Here is a 24,148-nt window from a genome sequence, read left to right as displayed (position 1 = left end):
ACGGGAAAAACCTCTTTCAAACAAACAAACAAACAAACAAACAAAACAAAAACAAAGGGCTGGTGATGTATCTCAGTTTGTAGGGTGCTTGCTTAATGTGCATGATGCTGTGGGTTCTGTCCTTGGTAACACAAACAACCATAGTTGGGGGCACTATGCTAATCCAGAGGCAGGAACATTAGAAGCTCAAGTCATATAAATGCCCATATAGTGAGTTCAAGATCGACCTAGGGTACAGAAGATCCTATGTCAAACAAGACAACAACAACAATGACAATGATGATGACAATGACTGTGATGAAGGAGAAGCAGAAGCAGAAGCAGAAGCAGAAGCAGAAGCAGAAGCAGAAGAAGAAGAAGAAGAAGAAGAAGAAGAAGAAGAAGAAAACAGAAAACCCTCTCTAAAAGCAAAATCCTATATAACTACAGACTAAGAATCTAAAGCCTTCAACTTCTAAAAGACATGGTAACTAAGACAATATGATCATCATCATCATTTATGTTTATAAGTGAACTACAAGTTGGTTAGACTATATTAGGATACAGGGTCGAGTAGATGGCTTGAATCAGGATAGGAAAGAGCTAATAGTTAGAGAGATATTAAAAATGGAATTTCTAAGTTTTACCTGGAAGGGTAAATATATGTATTGAAGAAAATGTTTTGGAAAAAAAAAGTTAGAAATTACAATAAAGGAAGGCTTTCTCTGCCAGAGAATAACCCCCACTAAGCATTTATAGTGAGTCAAATCCTGTAATTTAGATACAAGGAAAATTATTAGATAATAATGCTGAATCCAATAAATAATAAAAGCTGACTGATACCCCATTCTCACATTCTAAACTAAATTTTATGTCTTCATTCAGTAGCTTAATGCTTTGAATTTCAAAGGCAGAGAGACATGTGTTTATCCTCTTGCAATGGAAAAGGAATTCATAAATGAAAGTCAGGGAGCAACAGATTCCCCAAATCACATGTCTAAAGCTCAAGTGTCTGCATTTCTAACCATGTACAGGAAAGTAGTAAGGCTGTCGAGTGTTTGCATTATTCCAGTGGATTTACCATGTCTTTCACAGGACGCTGCTCTCTTACATGTCCATCTGCAGAGTGGGCCGCTGATACCTGTGATTAAGTAACAACACACAAATGTTCCCTAAACCCTTGGGAAGGGAAGTGCTCCATCTTCCGCATAGTCAAAGGCGTATAGATCAACATCACAAATTGAGTAGTCTTGAAAACCACAGCATGGACTGTGGTTGGGAACACCATGATTATTTCAGTCATGCTCCAGACAGCCCTGCAGAGATTCTCTGGGTGGGAAAAGGGGAGACGTGGAGGAGAAGAAAGTTACAGTCAGAAAGTCGCACACAGCTTGCTACATCTCATCGCTGACGCTGAAGGTATAGGTAGCATGACCCTTTTACAAGATTTAAGTGCAAAGGCTTTCTGCCTAGTTTGGGTTAAGTGCAGAGGAAAGCAAATTACAGAGATATAGATAGGGTCTGAGTGAGGCTTAAAGGTTATCAGAACATCTAAGAGTGGTGACGACAAGGCCACTGTTGGAGGGCTGAGAGTTCTTTTCCTACCACAAGCATAAGAGGAACTCAGGATGCATCTGTATGAACTACAGAAGGGAAAGAAAGTACAAGATCTCAAGAAGAGACTTCAATTAAACTTGAGATTCAGAAAATCCAGAGGGTGAGTTTCATTCAGTCCCTTGTCTTCAGTAGGTGGGTGTGGGTGGAGGGAAAAAGTTTGAATTTATCAGTTTGGTCATTTGTCACTTTCAACTGTGAGAGCACAGCTTGTCATTTGTTTCAGTACCGAGCAGATAATGCTGGTTGGTACTGAAATTTTAAAAAATGGCCATCGTGAGCCAGAAAGACAATTTATGTACCTATGTCCCTAAGTCTGGATTAAATAGAAAGAAAGGATTAAGTGGAAATAGTTTACACAGCCTTTGGGTAGAGGGAATTTTTTATCTCTGGCTAAAACCCAGGAAAGTTAATGTGTCCACTAATTAATACACTTTTGGTTATTCACCCAATCATTGATATCACTACTCAGGATGTTATTGAGCACTTATCTTAGTGCATATAGCCCACAAAATTTTGAGATAAAGAAAAGACAAGAGAAAATATTGACCACAGAAACCTCTTTTCAGTTTGCTGGTAATTACTTTGCAATTTGTTCCAAGATGATTTATTACCTTGTGGACTGTTGCTTTTAAATGAAAGCTTTATTTGTTTATCCGAACTCTTTATTTTTTCCATGTTAAAAATTCCATGGGCTTTTGTTTTTGTTTGGCTTTAAACAGAGAAGTCACGTAGCAAAGGCTGGTCTAGACAGCCGAGGAGTAGAGGATGACGGTGGACGTTGCTCCTCCTGTCTCTACTTCTAAGCGGCAGGATCAAAGGAGTGTGCCACCACACCAGGTTTTCCTGCTTAGTAACAGTGGTTCACTGACTTCTGAGGCCAGCTGGTCAGTTTCCAAAACTTGCCTTTTGCATTTTGTGCTGTTGGCTTTCATTTAATGAGTTGGAGGATTTGGCGCCAGATGTGGCGCAGCTCATTAGTCTCCTTTTGGCACTGCAGTTGCCATTCAGAGGGTCACCAGAGGACCCAGGAACTAAACCAAGGCAGAGGCCACCAGGCAATCACGGCAGGGGAGATGGCAGAGAGAAACCTGACTTCTACGCCTCATACTCAGGCTCTGGGGACCACTGTTTCCTTCTCCAACCCCTGGCTCTGCAACTTCTCAGGAGCAATTTACAAAGAGCAAATCCTATGCTCTTCAAAACTGGAAAGCTGGTCTCGATCGCGACAACGATTCTCAGGGACTTCCTGGCACCAGTAAGTCCTTTTCTTTGTCTTCTCCACCAGAGCATGAAGCCACCATAACGAGCTGAACACACCTGGGTGCTCATCTTTATTTTCACGACATTAAAAATACTTACATAGCCTACAAGTTATACAGTTACATAGTATAATGGAAACCAAGACAGACGTTAGAGGGGTAAAATAACGTGCAGTTCATTCCAAATACTTAATTTTGTTTTCACCACGAATCTTCAGGGTTGTCTTCAGGACACCTCAGGACACCTCTTCCACTGTCTCTATGGCGTGCTTTGGCAGACATATGCTTGTCTCAACTTCTCATGTGTTTGTTCCTGGAATGCTTTCAGTTCCTCAGTAAACGTTTAAACGGGAACAGACAGACTGCCAACGCCCGTCTCTATCTTCTTTTCCTTTTTAAAGTTAGAACAAAGAAGTGGATTGCCATCCTCTATGAGTATAGGTTTGTGAGGTACATGAGGCCAGAGCGCTTGCTCAGCTAGGAGATGTACGTTGATGTGCACTCATAACTAGAACGCCTTCAGCCTTGAAGGGTTAAGGTCCTAGCATCTTTCCTGCTTTGGGCTTTGTATGTTTCTTACTGGAAGAACCCCATGTTTCTTGTTAGCTATTTAAAATACAGTTTAAACCTGGATATACTATAAAATTCATTTTGTTAGCAGACAAAACTGTCTATATCGAGCTCTTCCAATGTAGGGGTTTTTCTTTACAACAGTTACCGGAAACTTGACTAACACTGTAAACTTGTGACAAGAGCTTTGTACACAGTATGGGACTGTGGTTCTTATGTGCATTGAGGAGACCTAGAAAGGCTTCCAGTGTTGACATGAAATACATCGCCCCCCCCCCTTTAAAAAAGGTAATTTTATACATTTGGTTTCCATCCCCTAGCTTTAAGGGTTTTATTGTAGCTGCTACAAAATGAAAGAGTTCTGAGGGCGGAAAAAGTAGTTCTGCATCCTAATGGGCATCTGGGAAGAGGCTTCATAAATGTGAACAGTGATGAAGGAGGCGTGTGAGCATCCGAGGCTGTCAAGAATGGTCTGAGCAGGATGTGGTCTTAAAACAGAAGAACACTAAAAGGCAGCGTCATGCCTCACAGTTAGGTATCAAGGATTGTGAAACATTCATGGGAGTGAATTGACAAGAGTGGACATCCTCCAGGAAACACTTATGTCTGCCTGACTCTGAATATTAATACCTATTAAAAACCAATATGGAAAATTCAAACAATTTGTAGCTACAGTTTGAAATTGACCATAAACAATTTGAAATTCTTAAGTACAGGGCGATAAAATACTTAATGTGTAATGCTATCAAGTGCTGGGTTCCCTGTAAGGTAAATGCATAGAGCAATGCTTCCATTCAGCAACCTGGAAAAGGAATGAGCCTGGTAAATGACCCACGATGCATTTGTTTTGTTAGCAATCGCATGCAGTAGTAAGTACTAGGGCACCTTTTAAGTTTGTTGGTTTTCTGGGAACTTAGCAAAGCTGGGGCTGCTAAATGAACCAACCTTTAAACTCAGGAATATTATGACCTTTCAATATCTTAGCCATTTCACACAGACAGATATGAAAATGCTATTTCTAGCATCGTCTGTTTCCTGAGTGATCGAGAATCCTCCCAAAATAGAATTTGGATTGTACTTCCTATGTGAATTTGCTCACTGTATGTGGCTCTCTTTGTGACATAGTTACATTTTGACCTAGCCTAGACAGTAGGTAAGGGAGACACCTGCCCTGAGAAAGAATACTGCACATTGTATGTACGCAGTATTCCCATAAAATGCTAAATCTCAAAGCTTTTTCCAGGTCTCTCTCTCTCTCTCTCTCTCTCCCTCTCTCAAAATTAAAATATAATTGCATTACTTCTCCCTCCCCATTTCTCCCTCCAACTGGGCAGGTTTTTCAGGCAGGAGATCATAGAGGTCTTAACTTAAGTATGCTATTGAGTATTGCCGAGAAACACTATTGGGGTAGATGCCAGAGGTAGATGCCTCATGGGTTGTTCTCAGCATGCTCAGGTTTCTAAACGACATCTGTCGTTTGAGTTGGGGTCTAGATGATGGTATCAAGGAGTAAAAGGTATGAAAGGTAGGAGGTTATAATATCTTTGTGCAATTAAGTTGCTCCGAAAAGATGCTTGAAAACATTCTCATGTTTTTGCATAAATAAAGAAATAGGGCTCAAATTATCTGGGACCGAAGTCATTGCCATAAATCTCCTTGTTTCAGGACTTATTACTGATGAGAAATTTAAAAACAATCCTATCCCACTTTCTAACTAATCCAGAAATGAGACAAATGGCTGGCCTGTTCTCCCTAGGTGAAAGGACAGGCATTAATGATAGCAGAGAGGTCTGTCAACTGCTAGCTAACTGTGTGAGCTGGCTAGCACTGGGGCCATGGGAAATCCCCAAAGGGGCTCCTGTCTTATGTTATGGTTCTCAAGTCTGAAAAGACCATATAAAGCCACATAGAAACCAAAGAAGACTGTGATTATTTTATATTTTTCTCTTTATCACTTGAGAGAAATATATTAAAATTGACGTAACCGCAAATCTTCTACTTAAGTAGCATCAAACCACCTGTCCTCCAATGGGTAAACTGCACATTTGCTGGTGTCAGGGAGCCCCTTGAGTGCAGCAGAGTAAAAGGATGTTTACCTGCACTTATAAAACATAACAGTTTAATCCTGAAAGTAAAGGAAATAATAAGATGAGAGATTTGCAAGCATTATTATAATTTAAACCCTTGAACAATTTCTGTACAATGATGGAAGACTGAATTCTTTATAAGAGTATGGAACTGTATTGTGATGGGGACAGATCAATTTATTCTTACAACGGTTTTATGCATTTGTGTTGCTTTAATCTTGTAACATTGAATATGTGTATTTATATACATGAATATATATGTATATTTTAATGCACCTACTGAGTGAGGCCTGTTTTCCTTTTTAAATCTCCATTAGATGCACATTTCACAATAAGTATATGGGACAGGTCTTGGAAAAGCTAAGAAATTCATCCTGTTTTGGCAGTAAGAAACACAGAGCGACACAAACTAACATCTGGCTCTTCTGAGAAACTAAGCACTTCCTTGTGAATTGAGTCTAAAACAAAATAATAAAAAGAAAAGATGTGAATGCAGTTTTGTGTAGAGGGGATGTTTTTAGACCAGCAATGTCTAAGCCACGGCGGAACAACTCTGTGAATAGAGATGATGTGGTGATGATATGGTACAGTATGCCAGGAGCCACAGTACCTTGACCTAAGCACTTGTGACCATGTATAAGACTTGGATCCAGCTAGCCAGTCATTGAAGTACATGTTTGGATGCCATGTTCTAAACTACGGCAAGCCCAGAAAAGCCAATGCCCTCTGAAGTCTCTTTCTATGATGTTATTTCAGTGTGGCCAGATGTGGAAAATCTAATCATCCCGAGCTTGATGTGGAGCTCTGCTGGGTTCATATTTAATTAAGACAGTAATATTTTTGAATATTTAAAAGATATGTTCAGAAATGAACTCTGTGATTCTTTGATCCTTCTCTTTTCTCAAATATGCTAATTTCTCTGTTCTAAATGTATTATGTTCTGCTTAAGAAAAGTGGCAAGTGTATGAAAAGTGTCACATTTATCCCTTGGAAACAATATGCTAATGTTCTCTCAGAGTACTTTTGTTCCTGCCCACATGCTAATATTCATCTCTGTGTACTATAATTTGTCACTCCACAACCATTCTCTGCTACTTGAGTCTCCAAGGGGAGATGAGTCTTCTTTAGCAGTCTCTCTGCCAGCTTCGATTATGGACCCAATAAGTATGCAGTCACCAAATCAATCTATTCATTCATTCATACACCATCTCTCTCATTCCTTAATCTACCAATATTTATTTAGCAATTTATCAGTCATCTATCTACTTACTTATCTATCTACCCATGCGTATATCCTTATCTATACATCACTCTCTGTCATCTATCTACATATCTATCCATCTATCTATCTATCTATCTATCTAATCTATCATCTATCTATACATATCTATCTACTTATCTATAATCCATCTATACTTATCAGCTCTCAATATTCTACTAAACTAAAAACCAGTATTTCTTGTCTTGAGTTTGAGCTCTTTTGGTTTTTTGGGTTTTTTGGTTTGTTTGTATTTTCTTTAAAATCAGTTTTATTGTGATTCTAATGAGAAACATTTTCCACAGTCTTTGGCATGTAAACACTCCATCCCCAGTTGGCGGAACTATTTTCAGGAAGTTTTGTTGGTGTGGCTTTGCTAGGGGAAGTGTAATGTCACTGAGTGCAGCTGGATGGCAAAGGCCTCATGTCAGTCCCACTTCTCTGTTTCAGGCTCATGCTTTTTAAAAAATTTTTCCCCAGAAAAGTTGACTTTAATCTTTTTAATTGAACATTTGAGTTTGAGCTTTTTTTTTTGATTACTAGGCCTGTGAGTGCAGAGGATCTGCTTCACATCTCTGGGCGTCAATTTCCTTTTTGAAAACTGGGAATAAAACACCTATTATGCAAAAGCGCAAAAGCATGAGAAACCTTTGGAAGAACGTCCAGCTTTTGCAAGGGTCCAACAAATATTAACTCCTTGCCTCATTGTTATTTCTTTGCCAGTCTTCCTGCATGGATTCTAATGCTTAAGAAAAACAGGAAAAAAGGTAGTTGTACATCTGAATAGGTAGAAGTTTGCTTTATATTTCCTGGGAAACAAATGTTTACTATGTAAATTAATCGATCATGGGACTTGTTGGAAATGTGCTTGAAACTATAGGAATCTGCAGCAGTACTTATTTTCCCATAATTTGGCTGCATGACTTCCATGCATACAGAGATACTCTAATTACAAGTGATAACTATTTAAAAAAAAAAAAAACCTTCTGTTTCCCTCAGTTCCTCCCCAATGTCATTCTTAGCTAAGGACACTACTACTGTGTAGGACATTTACTTGATATGAGAGACTTTGAGAGGAAACCATCAAATAATTGAACATTAGAAAAGAGGATGGAGGTTAATGCGGGAAAGTGTGCATAATGACACCTATTTTTACCCTACAAAAGTAGTTACAAGTATAAAAAGTTTTGAACCATGAAAGTGGAGAATGTAATATATTAGTGCTAGTCCCTGGGGGCATGAAACCAAAATTGAACAAGTGCTTCAGGAAAAAAAATTCTGCCAAAAAAAAAAATTGTAAATCTAACATTTGGTTGATCTCAGCCTGTCTTTCAGATCTAGAGACTAAATTTGGAAATGCACTCTGCAGCTTCATCTCAGCAGTGATGCTTCATAGTGACTGCACCTCAGTAGTGATGCTTCATGGTAACTGCACCTCAGTAGTGATGCTTCATAGTAACTGTACCCTAGGAGTGATGCTTCATAGTAACTGCACCTCAGCAGTGATGCTTCATGGTAACTGCACCTCAGTAGTGATGCTTCATAGTAACTGTACCTCAGTAGTGATGCTTCATAGTGACTGTACCTCAGCAGTGATGCTTCATAGTGACTGTACCTCAGCAGTGATGCTTCATAGTGACTGCACCTCAGTAGTGATGCTTCATAGTGACTACACCTCAGGAGTGATGCTTCATAGTGACTGCACCTCAGTAGTGATGCTTCATAGTACCTGCACCTCAGAAGTGATGCTTCATAGTAACTGCACCTCAATAGTGATGCTTCATAGTACCTGCACCTCAGAAGTGATGCTTCATAGTGACTGTATCCCAGGAGTGATGCTTCATAGTAACTGCACCTCAGTAGTGATGCTTCATAGTGACTGTACCTCAGGAGTGATGCTTCATAGTGACTGTACCCCAGGAGTGATGCTTCATAGTAACTGCACCTCAGTAGTGATGCTTCATAGTAACTGCACCTCAGTAGTGATGCTTCATAGTGACTGTACCCCAGTAGTGATACTTCATAGTAACTGCACCCCAGAAGTGGTGCTTCATAGTAACTGCACCTCAGCAATGATGCTTCATAGTGACTGCACCTCAGCAATGATGCTTCATAGAGACTGCACACAGGTAATGATGTTTCATAGTAGGTGCACCTCAGTAGTGATGTTTCATAGTAACTCTATTGTGTCTTAGTAGTGATGCTTCATAGTAACTGTACGTCAGAAATGATGCTTCATAACAACACTATGATATCTTCATAGTAATACTTCATGGTAACAGCTGCACCTTAGTAGTCATGCCTTATAGTAACTCTAACATGTCAGTGGTGATGCTTCATAGTAACTCCCCTTCCTCCCAATAGTAATGTGTCATAGTAACTCTACTACATCACCATGGTGATGCATTGAAGTAAGTAACTCTATGCTTGGCGTTAGTATGGTGTTATGGATTCAAATCTGATCGCACCCAAGAAGATACACCAAAGATGTATACTGGTCTTTGTTGTATAAATTTTGCTCTACTCAATTTAAAGTGAGCTGATTAATAAAATAGCTAGAGGCCTGTAACTGGGCAGAAGAGAAGTAGGTGGGGCTTAGGTTCCTGGACTTGGAGTCAGATAGGGACCACAAGGCAGAAGATGTTGGAGAAGGCAGTGACAGAAAAAGCTGGATGGAAGGAAGTCACTATGGGGCTGTAGAGACTATGGTGGATCACCTGAGGGAACAGAAGCCACCCAGGCAGGAACAATTACAGCAAATAACTTGAGGTGTATAGCTGGGAAACAGCGAATAGCTTAGAGGGTTTATATCAGCCGATTACTGTGCCTTAAGGCTTTTATAAATCAAAAAGGTCTCTGTCTCGATTATGTGGGAACTAACAGCAACAGAGAAGCCCTTTAGAAGCAAATATCCCTTTACACAACAACTTGACTTAACCCTTGACGTTCTATCATCACAGAGTAGAGGAAAATACTCTATAGTAGTTGAGTTGAAGACTGAATTCCACACTTTCTCTCATATTCATGTACGTACACACACACACACACACACACACACACACATACACACATATGCACACACACACTTGTTTTTTGTTTTGTTTTTGTTGTTTGTTTTTTGGAGACATGTTTTTTTCTGTGTAGCCTTGGCTTTCCTGGACTCACTCTGTAGACCAGGCTGGCCTAGAATTTATAGAGATTCACCTGCCTCTGCCTCCAGAGTGCTGGGAGTGCTCCACATTTGTTTTCAAGTGTGAAGACATGAGATGTAAACTGAGGTTTGAAAACAGAACACAAAACAAAACAAAAACTGCCTAGAAAATTATATTAGGAAATGAGATTTTTAAGTTAAAGTTAGTATTTTATTTTCCCTCCTTTTTATTTTGTAAATTAGCACACAATGTAATGAGCTTTATTTTGATATGTTCATGCAAATATAGTAATTAGTGCCAATATATTTTGTTCCCCACCGCCACTGCCCTGCGGCCTCTACCTTGCTCCTCTCTTACTAGTTTCCTTCTTCTCCATAAACTTCCTTCAGTTATTTCACATATGTTGTTACCTTACATTTATTCCCCCATTCCATTCCTTATAATCTTTGTCTGTAAATGGTCCCTTCTCTACTTCATGATAAACACACACACACACACATGCACATACATGCACACTGATATGCCTATATTGAGTAGTAGGTTTCAGCAGCCAGCATTGTGCCATATTTTAACATTCCTTCATTTTGGTTGGACTGTGATAGTTCCTGAAACTACAGTAATTTGAGTTCCAGAACTAGATTGTCCTTTCTCTAGATTCTTGCCCTTTCTGTTCTGTCAGCCCTCAGGACAGGCTGGCCCTGAGAGATGCTTATCAATCACATGACAGTCTGTAACTCACAGCTCCCTGATTATTCCCAGTAATGGCTAACCTCACTCCAAAATAGGAAACTTTTTGGTCACCTTCTCTTCTTTTTCCAGATTTGCCAGGTTTCTTGAGTTAGGGGATCCCTCCCTACTGTAAGTATTTGTTGCCCCTAGCCTAATCTTGTGCTGTTGTAGAGTCCTTTGTTTTCTGCTCTGGCTTCTGTCGTCACTGACCTTGCAGGTTTCAGGAACTTTAGATTCTAGGACACATATGCAATGGGGTTGCACATTGGATTTATGCTTCTGAGATACATTTTGCTCCCACCTATGGTTTCCAAGTACATTCCACTTAGACACCAAATCCATAGGGGCCTTCTTCCTTCATTTGTATTTCTAATTATTTTCCACCAAAACAATGGATTTTCATCACATTTCACCCTTCTCTAAGTCCTAGGTTTTCCCATTTCTGAATCCATTTCTCTCTCTCTCTCTCTCTCTCTCTCTCTCTCTCTCTCTCTCTCTCTCCTCTCCTTTCAAAAACAAAACAAAACAAAACCCCAAGAAACAACAAACAAAACCCTCCAAATCCTCCATAGAACCTGAAGTGTCCTGTGTTCCTGATTCTCCACTTTGGATAAGCTTTGGAGAGTGCTAGGTCTCAAACCTGGGATAAATGACTGAGGTACCTACTTAACACATCAAAGCAGACACTTGGCCACCAAGTTTTCCCAGCATCCTTCAGTCTCTACCTGTTACAGCGTCCTTCTGGCTTTCATACCCACCCCTGAACCCTACCTTGAACTCTCCAGCCATGGGGTCTGGGCTGTCGTACCTGTATCAATTCAATTACTTTTGGTTATATTCCCTTTTGTACTTTTACCCTCTTGGCTGCTACACCTGGTCCCCCTGGTCCTATTGTTCTTTCCCCTCCCTCCTCTTCTCACAAGGTTCAGGGACATGGCCTCTCTAGACTCTCCCAGACATGTCTGCCTTGGGATATGCTTTATCACATATCTATAATAAACTTTCTCCTCTACCATACCTTGGAGGGAGGCATTGTAGCAGTGGTGGACCTCTCTCTACATTCACCCAAAATTTATCTTCCCCTCAACACTACTATAGCTCTATACTATCGCTACCTGTACTGTACTGTACTATACTATACTATGCTATGCTATGCTATGGCTCTAAATAAAAAGCTCAAGTACAATTAGAGACAAAAATTTAGTGTCATTCCTCAATGATAGCAAAAACACCTGGCAGAGCCTGTGTGACAGGACAGAAAGGCTAGACACTGGCATCAGGATGGTCTGCGTTTTGTGAAGATATGCCTGATTAACTGTGATATTTAGAATGTGACCTTTCCTCGGTCAGTCTCAATTCTCAGGTTCCTGCTGTTCTGGTTTGAGCACTGAAGGGTCCAAGGAAGGCTTTAAATTCCAGAGAAACTGAAATAACTCGTTAAGACTCAGGAGGATGTTACAGAGTCGGAACAATGCACACCAGTAACTGGTATATGGCATTAATTTAATAATTTGAAAAATAATTACCGACCCTCATTCAGCTGGAATTTTAAGAAGGGAAGGAAATTTGTAGGACAGAAGGGTCATTGAACACCGAAGGGCTGCATGAAGAAAAGAAAAGAATAGACCTAAGAGGAAGATTGGATGGAAGGAGCAGCTTTGAGAACACCCACATCATTTCTGCTCTCCATGGAATTCTGCAAAGACAACAAAGGCAGATGTAATATGAAGAGACATCATCTCCCTTTTCTGCACCTTCCTAGGGATGATACAGACAGTAAAGGGCCTTGGAACGCTGAGACACACTTCTGTATGTGACATATGACATACCGCCTGATGACCCCAAGGCCAAGTTAAAAGCCCCAGCTTCCAGCCTTCACTGCTGATTCTTATGGTGAATGGCTTGCCATTGTAATGGGTACAGGTCTACAACTGTAGGGTTCTGTGAGAGATTTCATAACAAAGAAAAGAGGGTTGAGCCTTTAGGATATTTTTGGGGGGGGGCAGGAAATCCTGCTATCCTAAACAGAACACAGGCCATTTTGTCTCCTCTCCTAGATGGTAACATCCGTTATGCAGCAACGACATCTAGTATTCATTCAACCAGAATTTATTATTTGTTCTATTAGATTTGTGCTCTAGCAATCTCATTGAGTTCATAGTTCTCAAAAAAGAGATCACAGAAACAACAGATGGCTGCAATATTTCAACCGCCCTCTTCAAGGGATCCATTTTAATACCTAACTGATTTGGAATCCCACATACTCAAAAAATTAGGGTGGAACATAAGGGAGAAACACAGTGCATCTAGGTACCATGTCTCTGAGCCTGACGTTGTCAAATATATTTCTGGTAGCATGAATAATAGAATGCTACAACATCTAACTTAATTGCAGGGATTCAACATTGCAGCTGCCTTCTTGTAGAAGTAAAAATGTAAAGGATATATCGTTTGCTGTCCAGTAGCTCTTGGCTCTACATACATAGTCTTTTCCAGTTAATTGCACAGCCACGGATGAGTCTTTGCATTTGTTACATTGATTTATACTGATAATTTTCAGTTAATCTAAATGTTCTAACTTGTTCACACTTTAAAATTTTATTTTCAACCCTCTTCCACGCCTTCTACTTTAAGTGATCCTCTGTCTAGCCAGGACTATATGCTATGGAGGCACCACTAACTTCCTCAACTCATATCCAATTATCTACCAGTATTTACTAGCACACATGAGGCTTTCTGCCCCCTCTCCTGCTTTAATTATTTCTTTCATTTTTTTGAGATAATAATTTTGTCATTTCCTCTTCCCTTTTCCCCTCCTATATACCCCTCTTTCCTCTCTTTAACTTCATGGTCTCTCTTTTTTTTTTTTATTAACTATTATACACATATATCAAGGTACATATATTCCTAAATTCATAAATACAATCTGAATAGTCTATATAATGATACTTGTATGCATGCTTTCAGTGATGACCATTTGGTACTGGATAACCGATTAGGGTGCTCTTTTGACACATCTACAACACTCCTCCTACAACTAAGGCTCAGGTACCATTTTCAAAGAAAGGGTGGAAAGACTTTAAGAGACAGATGATTCAGAGATTTTATCTGAGATTTTTGGCACCTAGAAATGTCAGAAGCTACACCCATAAAAATCTTACCAGCACTTGAGCTGCCTAAACTTGGGGTGAACAAGGACAGCAACAATAGACATGCTAACAGATGGGGGAGCCCTAGGAGGCCACAGCCCTACACAAGGTAATTTAGAAATACTGAAAGAAGGAGAAATAGTCTGTTTTTTTATTTCTTATATCCTCCACACTCAGGACTGAGTCATCTCGGTTTTGCATCCTTTTGTTTGAGATCTATTGGGAAGTGGTAACAACATGCTCTCGTAGACACTATCCCCACTGTACCAGCTTAGCCATATTTCTCCCCAAACCAAATACAGCACACAGTGCTCACCTAGCATTTGCCTACTTAATGAAGACTGTGCTAGTTTTGAAGCTTAAGCCTATCGAATACAGCAATAAATATGGTTCCCCCATCCTAAGCTAGAGTTCATGGCTAGAAAGGAGCTTCAAATGTCTGAAGCATATAGCAACTACTAAAAAGGGCTGGGTCCAATTCAACTTCCTAATATTAATCTTCCTTACAAGTATAACAACATTTATTTTACAAATCTATAGAGTTGCAAGAATCCATACTCATTCAGTTTTATTCATTAAGCCCACCATATTCTTTTTCTGTTTCCTTGTCTCAGTAAATCCTCACCCATTGTTCAAATCCCATTCCAGGTACCACTTAGTCTCCAAAATTTAACCTTCCTGCTCAACTTAAAGGGCTGTATTTAATGGAAACAAAAAAGTAAACAAAAAGCAATTGAGTAATAAAGTAAATACAATAGAGAATGGTTGTGTCCATTATGGAACCCATGTGCCACAGAATCTTATAAAACAGAGAAAAGAAGGGGTCTACCTACTGACATGGCAAGCTCTCTAAGACATATTTCTGAACAAGAAAGTCAATTAAAGCATAATAAATATGCATCAAATTATCCATTAAAAACCTTAATATTATTATACCGCATTCACCAGAGATTTATGATCAAAGAGTCTTAACATGAATACAGATACTGAGATTATGTAAAGTTATAAAAATTTCTAGGACCACACCTTTAATGAATCACAAGTCTATTGCTAGAGCTTAACCTCTTAGTCACTGATAACAGTCTACTTTTCATATTTAAAAAAAATGAAAGTTAAAAAGAAAAATGTAAGCATGAGGACATGTGCACGCAAGTGTGTGTTTCTGGATGTGTGTATACTTCAATGCAAAATAAAATGCGTAAATAAATATCCATCATAAAAGTATTTCCTTGGCAGAAGAAAGAATAAAATGGAATGAGAGAAGAAAGAAAATAGTGAAAAGCTTTAGTTTTATCTGATTTTGGTCTTTGTGTGTGTGTATGTGTTTGTTTGTGTTTGTGTGTATGTGTGTGTGTGTGTGTGTGTGTGAGAGAGAGAGAGAGAGAGAGAGAGAGAGAGAGAGACAGAGAGAGAGAGAGAGAAAGAGAGAGAGAGAGAGAGAGAGAGGGAGAGAGAGAGAGAGAGAGAGACAGAGAGAGAGAGAGAGAGAGAGAGAGAGAGAGAGAGAGAGAGAGAGAGAGAGAGAGAGAGATTGCCTGGTTTGACAGGGTGAGCGTTAAGAAAAATTGCCTGGTAAGACATTATATTTATTACATCCTGCAACAAACCAAAGAAAGGTAGAACAAATGGTAATGTTGCTTAAATGCTGTTTTAAGGCATTGTTTTGGACTAATTTAAGCAAAAAGAAAAACTTTACAACTGTAAGTGCCTAAGCAAATAGATGAAAAGAAAAGATTTTCGCTGAATTCCACCAGTGATCATAGCTGCAGAAGTACGCTCAGTGGGATCTTTCAGTGGACCCTGCAATACACTGACCCATCAAACAGTCACAACCAGGCCTATTTGCTCCTTGAGTCACTCGGAAACTGGAATCTGAGCACAGTCCTTCTCCCCACCCCCTCCACTTTTTTCTCAGTGCTTTATTTTTTGTTGCCTGTGTGTCAGTCACATGCCTGGAAAATAATTCATAAATGTGTCTATTGGCCATCAATCCATATTTTTAGGGAATAGTGTTTGACTGAGAAATGGTGAGGACGGATTGTAAAATACTTCATGTTTAATTTTTGCTTTTCATTTAATGGCTCCCCGAGATGAAAAACTGTAGTGCTTTCAATCTTGACTGATGCAAGACTGCGTAGGGAGTTACAAATCAATCGGCCTGAAAGTGAAATGAGTTAGCCTTGGGTTTTTTGTTGGCTTTAGTTTCATTTTGTTTTGTTTTGTTTTGTTTGTTTTTTGTTTGTTTTTGTTTTTGTTTATTTGGTATAACTAATACTGATCTTTTCTTCTCCCCCCCCCACAAATAGCATTCTGTTGTAACAAAGAAATACTATTATTTCTTTTCTCCATGACAGATTCATATTGAGATCTATTTCTTCTGTTAGCATGAAACTATTTCTCAGCTTGGTTGCCTTGCCTCCAACTCTGTCCCTTTCAAGGCCACTCTTTGAACCTTGTAATCTCAGAAATGACTCAAAAATTCAAATTTGATTATATGTTATTCTTGCTTTAAATCGCTCTGTGTTCTAGTGTTGCTGAGGCCAAAATCATCAGCCTAGTGTAACTCACTTTTCTTGATCTACTTTGTACACTCAATTGTTAAACCTCAAGACTCTAAATCAGTGGTTTTCAACCTTCTTAATGGTAAGATCCTTTAATACAGTTCTTCATGTTGTGGTGGGTAGCTGCTCCATGTTATTTTTGCTGCTACATCATAACTGTAATTTTGCTACTGTTACAAATAGTAATGTAATTATCTGTGTTTTCCCATGGTATTAGGCAACTCCTCTGAAATGCTCAATTGACCCTCAAAGTGGGGTTCTCCACTACCCCAAAGGATAGTGACCCACAAGTTGTACATGCAGGCAACACTAACTGGACTACATGGATTATATATATATGTATATATATTCTCTCTCTCTCTCTCTCTCTCTCTCTCTCTCTCTCTCTCTCTCCTCCCATCTATCATCTATTTACCTATCAATAACTATAAAAGAAGAAGCCATGAATTTGAGGAGTATGTATGTACAGAGAAGGAAATAGGGTGGATAAAGAAAGGTGAATATGATAAAAATACATTGCACTCTTATATGAAATTCAAAAAAAATCTTGATACCGTTTTGCTGAAAGTCATTGGTTATTGCTAGCATGCTTTATTACTTCATTTTAGCTAAAATAAAGAGTGAAGACTAAAACTTATTTAAAACAAGTATCAGTGTAATTAGGGTATAGATTTACTGGTAGAATGTTTGTCTGGCATGCTTAAAGCTCTTCGTTCAATCTCTAGCATCATGTAAGACCAAGAATGATGCTATGTGTTTATATTTCTAGGATTTGTGAGGTGGTAGCAGGGGCATTAGAAGTTCACAGTCATCCTGGGTTAGAGACCTTGTCTACATTAAGTAATTAGTTAATGGTAATAAATCACCATTATTTATTACCATTAACTAACTCATTACATTCTGGCTTTGACCTGACTTCATGTCAATTCACTGGCCTCATTTTCACCTCTGCAGCAACCTAGCACTCCTTCATCATAGATACCTTGCTGAGTGTTGTCTGGTGATGGGATGGTCTTGCTCGCACACTCTCGTGGCTTACTTCACCCTTTTTGGATCTGCTGCTTTTTAAACACTTTCTTTGCACCAAGGCTGCTCTGCTCTGTCACAGGATGTTTCTTCCTCCACCACTGCTATTGTCCATACACCTGCACTCATTTCTTTATTTTCTCTTGGCACTTGTGACAGCCTAACATTTTCATATGCATTCAATTATCCATTTTTGCTTATAATATCTCTCCACTAATGTAGAGTGAAGACACTTTTCTCTCTCCTTTCCACTAAAGGATCTAGATGCAAATCAAGTAACAAGAACATAGATTCTTAAAAAGAAGAACTTTGTTGAATGAATGAGTGGATAAATATTGAAGCCTTCCCACAGAAGTTAGTGCAGAACAATGTGTAACCACGCCTGAGATCTATGCAGCCCCCATGCGTTTTTGTTGAATGGTGGCCCTATCTAAACATTGCCCAAAGGAAGGAATTGATGAAATAACTGAGCAGACAATCTGTTAGGGAGATGAATGGACTTGCTTCTAGGGAGAGTAACAAACCACACATAATGATAAAAAATTTTGCCGAATGTATGACATTCCTATAAATAACTGAAAAAGCATATGAATGGAATTGTATATTTTGTTCATAGAATAACTGGGCACTCATAATAAGTTTTCACGTAACCAAATTCTTGCTTTATTTTGGAGAGAGAGAGAGAGAGAGAGAGAGAGAGAGAGAGAGAGAGAGAGAGAGAGAGAGAGAGAGATTAGGGAGTTGAATATTGAATAGATATCTCAGTGGGTAAGAGTGCTTGGTTTGCAAGCAGGAAGAACTTAGCTCCAATCTCTAGCATCTGTGGCAAAGGCATAATTGCGCACACCCGTAACCGGTGTTAGTCTCAGTGGCCAGACACCCTGTTACCAAAATGTTGATCTCTGGGTTCAGTAAGAAATCCTTTCAGAGACTAGGGAAGAAAGTGATGGAGGAAAATACTCATTTGCTTCTCAGGCCTCCATATGCGCAACCACATGCATGTACATATGCATTAATGCACACACACCACACAGAGCACATATAGACAACATGCACATATTAACGAAATGGAAGCCAAGCTGAATGAAATAGATTTGACCTTTTTGTGGAATACACCAAATATGTGCAAAATTATATCCAACACAACCAAAAGGGAATCTGTTTTAAATATGGATGCCACGTGATGATGTGTGGTTGACGTCAACATCACACCACTCATCAATATCACCTAATAAAATAGAAGCCATGTAAAAATGGAACATGGACTATTAGTCTTGGGTGACTAGTTACAGCTAAACTGCTGTAACATGGGCAGCACTATTAGGCAGCGCCTTCACATTGTTTAAGAGCAATCTGCAGAACAACCACCATCTGATTTGGACTTTGGAAATCTAAAAAGAGCCTGATAGTCTCTTACAGGAGCAATAGAAGGTAAACAGAGCCTGAATGGGAACCAAGGACCTCTACTTCTCTCTAGAATCTGTCTCCATTCTGGATGAACAAGAACAAAGTCAGCTATGATTTGCCACACCTAACACTTCCCACTGAACCAATACTCAGATGGTCAGAGTGGAAGGACAATCCTGCTGAAGGCTGAGAAATGAGCTCTAGGTCAGGCTGCAAGTGGTCGTGTAGCCTAGAACTGGGATCCCCTGGCTCTGGCCTTCCAACTACCCTTATAAGAAGGTAGCACTCAGAGGAAGGATAGCAGGCTACCAAGAAGAGACTTGATACCCTATGAACATATAAAGGGGGAGGAGGTCCCCACCTCAGTCACAGTCATAGGGCAGGGGAGTAAGGGGAAAATGGGAGGGAGGGAGGAATGGGAGGATACAAGGGAGGGGATAACAATTGAGATGTAATATGAATAAATTAATAAAATATATTTTTAAAAAAAGAAGCATGGACTATGAGGCCGTACCTGTCCTATTTTTGGAGCATCGCCCCTCAGTGGCTCCATGTTTCCTTTTGAAACTGCATTTGTATAGATTTGCCTAAAGCACATGTGTTTGATTAACTTTTTGATTCTCTGTTAGAAAGTGAGATTTGAAGACTAGTTAAGATGTGAGAGGATTCAGATTAAATCTAGGACACCCTGCCCATGCCCCCCCCCCCCGCAAAAGGAAAGAAACAGAAAACAAGATATATTAAGAACCTGGACACAAAAACAGGGGAAAGTTCTGGATAAGCAGCTGCCTACCACATAGTCTGAATACCTGTCTTCTTTCAGACCCATGACACTCTTGGAGAGCTAAGAGGTTCCTTGTGGGGTTTAGCTGTAGAGTTATAGGCTTTATATTGTATTTTATAGAGCTGAGCAGAAGAGCAAAGTGGCAAACCCTTGGTGTATTTCTTTTTGTGACATGTTGGAACAACATTTCTACAAATCATCTACAGTGGAGGGTAAAGCCAGTTATGAGTAGACTGCAGCTAGTTCTACTCATGGGGAAAAAAAAATCATTAGATGCTTCAAGGACCCCCAGGTACAACAAGCTCCTTTTAGTACACGCTGTGTTTTCTTTTTTTTTTTTTTGGTTTTTCGAGACAAGGTTTCTCTGTGTATCCTTGGCTGTCCTGGACTCACTTTGTAGACCAGGCTGGCCTCGAACTCACAGCGATCCACCTGCCTCTGCCTCCCGAGTGCTGGGATTAAAGGCGTGCGCCACCACGCCCGGCTACACGCTGTGTTTTCAATGAACGGTTCCTTTCCCAGTGTCAGGCACATGGGATGAGGATGATACATCTTTTTGGAAGTCTTATTGAGAACTTTAAAGTGATAGTATCACAATACTGTTTTCCTCTAGAGATGAAGCCAACAGCAAAGCATTGTGAGCTGTCAGTTACATTGCCTTTGCCGTCCTGGTAATTAACATCCATCCAAGTGCCTGTGCCCACAGAGCCCTCTGTCTGAGACAAGCTGACGATGAAGTGTCTTCCAGAATGGTTCCCATTTGTGGGCTCCTATTAGCCACAATCTCATAGAAACCCACTCTATTCTTATATACAATATGATATTCAATCTGTGCAATTAGATCTGCTTTGCGATTGGGTTTGTCTTAGTTGTTCTTAAAATGTACTGATTTAGTTGAAGTTCATGGTTCTTAACCTGGTGTAAGTTTTGCCTCTTGTAGTGGGCAGGTCTGAAGCCACTTTGTGTGTGTGTGTGTGTGTGTGTGTGTGTGTGTGTGTGTGTGTTAGAGTATCAGTGTGTAGTGCATGTGCATACTCATGTGAGTGACTATGAAGGCCAGGGGTGGATGCTGGGTGTTTTCTTCCATGATTTTCCACAAAGTTTTTGGAGCCAGAGTATCTCACCACATATAGAACTTATCAGATGGCTAGGCTGGCTGACTAATGAGACACAGTGTCTTCCTCTCTCCATCTTCTCTGTGTCAGGCTTACAGAGTCCAGGGTTTTACCAAGCTTTTAAACGGGGACTTGAACTCAGATCCTCCTGGTTGTGCAGCATCCACTTACATACTGAGGCAACTTTTCAGCCCATTGAAGCATGTTTTGATTGGCATGTCTAGAGGCCTGTGCTGTTATGTGGCCAGGATGCACATCCTTTAATGTATAGATGTATCATTTCCAACAAATCATTATGAGGTTCAAAATAAAAGCAATCTGAAGGGTAAGAAATCCTTATTAAGACACATGTGATTTACTGAAAGGCCTCCATGGTCAAATTTGTAATAATAGTAATAATAATAATAATAATAATAATAATAATAATAATAATAATAATAATAATAATAATAATAATAACAATAATAATTTTTACATTGAATTGTTGTTAGTTTTGAGGACTTCAATCAATTTTTCATTTTGTCCTTACCAAAGCTAATATTAAATTACTACTCCATCACCATACCATCTCCCGTAGATTAGCCTGCAGATACTACACAGGGCTAAGCAGCCAGGGCCTTGTCTTCTCCCCTTCACCTGCAATTTTTTCTTGTAACAAACAAAATAAAATAAAACAAATAAAAACACCACCATCACCAAAAACAACATCAAAAAGCAAAACAACTACACATACACACACACATACACACACACACACACACACACACACACACACACACACACACACGCAAGATCCAGGTCCAGGGAACTGTTTGTCAACCAATTCCTGTCCTTTACTTATCACATCCAATCAGCTGAAGGTCTTACTCTTGGTATTATTATCTCCAAAATAGTTTTCGAATCTTTTCTTTTTACCCTAGTCATTATTCTTTCCCTAAAGACCTCCTTTATATCTCTCCATAATTTTAAGGGTTTTGATGATGTTCTCACTAAACTCCACATTTTCTTCCAGAATTTTTTTTTTGCCAGAACAGTCAAAGTATAAATAAAATCACTTTGCGTCATTTTTTTCTACCTTCAAATGATAAATGTGGGCTTCTGAATAGGATTTATAGGGTTTTTCATAAATCCTTCCATTTCTCCTCCTTTTTAACTCCAGACCTCATGCTGTGGTTACGCTACCTTGTCCCTGTGGTGGAAGAACTCCATCAGCCTTATGACTCTGATTACTCATGAATGCTTAAATCTTAAATCTCATGAATGCTGTAGTAGAAGAATGAAGGCAGACTTTGAAGACCAAGACTATATTCCTTTGAGTTGAACTGTATGTTTCTTGCCCAGGACAGAAAGATCATTATTATATTTACAATGTTTGCTTTTTTACAAATTAAGACTTTGTCATGATAGGAAACACAAAGTTATCTGGCAGTTGAATGAAAAGGCTGCTTAACAACTTAAAGACACAATAGTGATGCTCTCTTTGGGGGAAACATTAAGATATATTTTTCAATGCTTATTTGTGTGTGTGTGTTGATTGTCACCAGCAGATCCACATGGGACACATATTGTCACATTGGTACTGAAGGTGTAAGGGCAATGGGCATTTCAGCGACTTTCTCATAATCGTCCTGCCAATAACTAGCATCCAGCTGCTTTTGGTGAGGTATTTTTTTAATGTTTTCTGAAAGACAGAACGAATAGTGAAGGATTTAAGCTGGGCTGAGAAGGAGCAGTCACTGGGTATATCAAAGGCATCCAGCATAATGACAGAGTAAGATACTGTCTCTCATTGAACCTTCAGATTACTCTTGCTGGAAAGGCATTGCCACTCTCGCTCTATAGATGATAAAACAAAGTCACAAGAAAAATGAATGTACAGTGGCTGGAATATTCTTAAAACCTGAAAGTTAATTGGTTCCATTAAAAACATTAAAATATCAATTAAATATAAAAATGTTCAATTTCCATTAATCATAACAATAAAAAATAAGGTTATACTGTAGTTATCAAATGCTAGATCCTATTCAAATGATTTAACTATGTGTCAAAAGAATGTTATTAAGGAAATAATTGAGTAGAGATAAAAAAAAAACTAATGGAATTTATTCCTTAGTGGACAGCTTTGGGAACTACCAGAAAGCCTTAGCACATCACAGGACTGAATTGAGATTGTTATTATTCCTAAAACAAAATACAAGCTTCTGTGTACAGCTGGTCAGGGTGTGTTGGTTGGATCTCAGTCAGGACTTCTACATTATTTCATCTCACAGACTGTGCCCGCATCACCCTCATCTCTTTTAGTTGCATGGAAAAAAATCTTGGGGCCATGGACTTTCTTATCTTGGTAGCTTCATCCAAACTCTCCCTGCACTCTAGCAATGAATTATTTTTTTTTCTTTAAGTCCTTAATCTTAGCTTAAACGTCATCCTTTAAATCGGCCATTCACAACACTGTTAAAAGCATCTCTCATGAGCTGAATTCCATATATCTTTGGCTGTTCCGTTGTTTCCTTCCTCTGCAGCATCAGTCAGCGTTCAATTACGATGCAGCGCTACACCTTGAAGTACAAACTGGTGTTTTCTTGCACCGCCCCTCTTTCTTCACCCTGTACCTAGCGAGGACAAAGTATTCCAAATATCTAAACTACCTGAGTACAAGGTAAAATGATGGCTTCCTGTTTTCATATTCATATTTCATATTACATTTGGGCTATAGGAAGGAAGGAGATTAGACTTATGGGCGTCGCTAAATGGTGCCCATGACAAGAAGGAAAAGGAGCAGAACACCCGAACTGGGAAGGGAAGAAAGAGCTTGCCCAGGATGAAGTGGAAAAGACTGAGTATGAGCTGTCTGAGAAAGGAAACCCACAATTCCCACGAATGGTACAAAACTGGTCTCAACCTTTAGCCGGTGAAGGCACCCTGGCTTTGTGATGTTTACATGCCATAGACAGGTAGATAGGTTCTTAAAGAAATCATACCCCATTAGAACTGATCAATGTTCACCATCTTGAGATAGATAATCTTGACGTTGTACATATTAGCTCAGTGGATCCTAACTGCAGTCATAAGTGTCCTATTACTGTGAAAGTATAGGTATGATATGGAAGAGAAGACAGTGTTACCACGGGGGAGGGGACCAGGATGGGGCACCTACAAATGGAAGAAGACAGGTAGACCACCAAAAAGTGGAAAAGCCAAGAAACAGATTATTTTCTTGAGATTCTAGGTGGATTGCAGCTCTGTTGGCTGGTTGGTTTGGGGACAGCAAAACTGATTTAGGACTTCTGGATCTCAGAACTGTGACAGAAGCAGTTCCTGTCATTTTAATCACCAAGTATGTGGTAATTTTTATAGATGCTCTAGGAAATATGCACATAATTACATTGTAATACACACATAAAGTAAAAAATCAGATTATTTTGACCATTGTGAAGCCGGACGAAATCTTTCGG

The 24,148-nt window shown here is 39.4% G+C and overlaps 1 protein-coding gene across 4 annotated transcripts in view; it reads right to left on the bottom strand.

The window, feature by feature from the left end:
* LIN7A (lin-7 homolog A, crumbs cell polarity complex component) overlaps positions 1 to 24,148 on the bottom strand; it is a 149,001-nt gene that overhangs the window by 13,960 nt on the left and 110,893 nt on the right. The gene's annotated exons all lie outside the window — the stretch shown is intronic.

The sequence above is a fragment of the Acomys minous genome (assembly GCF_964271855.1).
Source record: "Acomys minous genome assembly, chromosome: 9".
Lineage (NCBI taxonomy): Eukaryota > Metazoa > Chordata > Mammalia > Rodentia > Muridae > Acomys > Acomys minous.
Note: the sequence above shows the minus strand (reverse complement) of the source record. Positions and strands in the feature narration are given on the sequence as shown.